The following is a 1,480-nucleotide window of genomic DNA, read 5'->3' on the forward strand; positions in this document are numbered from 1 at the left end:
ATAGCTTTTGTCCTCAGTGAGGGAATAAAAGGAAGAGGCTCAACAATTAGAAGTTATGAATGCACCTTATGTTTAAAAAGAAGAAAGATATTGCATGCTTTGTAAAATGATGATGCATTCAGCAGCAGATTGATATCTTATTTATAAGTCACACACAGGTGAATTCATTGCTTGTGTGTGAAGACTGTCACTTCCTGACAAATTCAAAATGTTTTGGAAAAGAAAAATGTCTCTGTGGCTGCTGATTTCCCATTCATTGGAGTACCTTCATTTGTTCATCAATTCAACAAATTCTCATTAGATGTCCACTAGATATTTCTTGTTGTGTGTCACCGAGCCGATTTTGACTCACAGCTATCTATAGGATAAAGTAGAAGAGTCCCATAGTTTCCTAGGCTGTCACCTTTATGAAAGCAGATCGCCAATTCTTTTACTCCTTGGAGTCACTTGTGGGTTTAAAATGCCAACATTTTGATTACATGCAAGTGCTTAATCATTGCAGTACTAGGGTTCCTTTATAGGTTGGTTTGTTATTTTTGTCAAGTGCCTTCAAGTTGGCTCCAACTCATAACGACCCCATGTGCAACAATGATTCGGTGCCTGGTACTGAGTCATCCTCACCAATGTTGCAGCCTCTGTGTCTATCACTGTATATATTTCAATGTATGTATTTCATATATAACCATGTAGGATGTCTTAAGACTGATGAATAGTTTACCTTAACCCGTAAAAGAGGTCCCCCTTGAGTATTATGCCCTTTTAAAACATAATAATAGCTCTCTTCTCTGTGGAGTCTTCAGAAAGCTGGTGCAGCCGCCCCAGGATCACCCACTGCCCTCAACCATGCCCTGTGGTCTGGTCACCAGCAACTTGAATCTCAAACCCAGGAAGTATCTCCGAGTGCAGGGCAAGGTGGTCCCCAACACCAAGAGCTTCATGCTGAACCTGGGCAAAGACAACAACAACCTGTGCCTGCACCTTAAGGCCCATTTCAACACCATCATGTGTAACAGCAGGGATGGTGGGGCCTGGAGTGCTGAGCAGTGGGAGATGACTTTCCCCTTCCTGCTGGGCAGTGTCACAGAGATGTGCATCTCCAGCGACCAGACTGACCTGAGCATCAAGTTGCCAGATGGCTACACGTTCAAATTCCCCAACCGCCTCAACGTGGAGACCCTCAATTTCCTGAAGGCTGATGGCAACTTCAAGATCAAGTGCATGGCCTTGGACTGAAGGCAGCTGTATGCCCTTGGACTTGGCCCTCAATAAAGGGAGCTGCCTTTCATCCCTCTCCCCCACAAAAACAAAAACAAAACAAAACAAAAACATAGTAATTTTGTTGTGTTTTAGGTGAAAGTTTACACAACAAATTAGGTTCCCCATTAACAATTGTTATACAAATTCCTTAGTGCCAGTGATTAAAATTCTTATAATGTGCCAATATTCTCATTATTTCCATTCTGTTTATTCTGCTTCCATT

At 42.2% G+C, this 1,480-nt stretch overlaps 1 pseudogene; it reads left to right on the forward strand.

Annotated features, from left to right (window-relative positions):
• The first annotated feature begins 843 nt into the window (after nucleotides 1-843).
• LOC102839105 lies at nucleotides 844-1,233 on the forward strand (annotated as a pseudogene).
• The last annotated feature ends 247 nt before the right edge of the window (nucleotides 1,234-1,480 follow it).

The sequence above is a fragment of the Chrysochloris asiatica genome, unplaced genomic scaffold (assembly GCF_000296735.1).
Source record: "Chrysochloris asiatica unplaced genomic scaffold, ChrAsi1.0 scaffold00080, whole genome shotgun sequence".
Lineage (NCBI taxonomy): Eukaryota > Metazoa > Chordata > Mammalia > Afrosoricida > Chrysochloridae > Chrysochloris > Chrysochloris asiatica.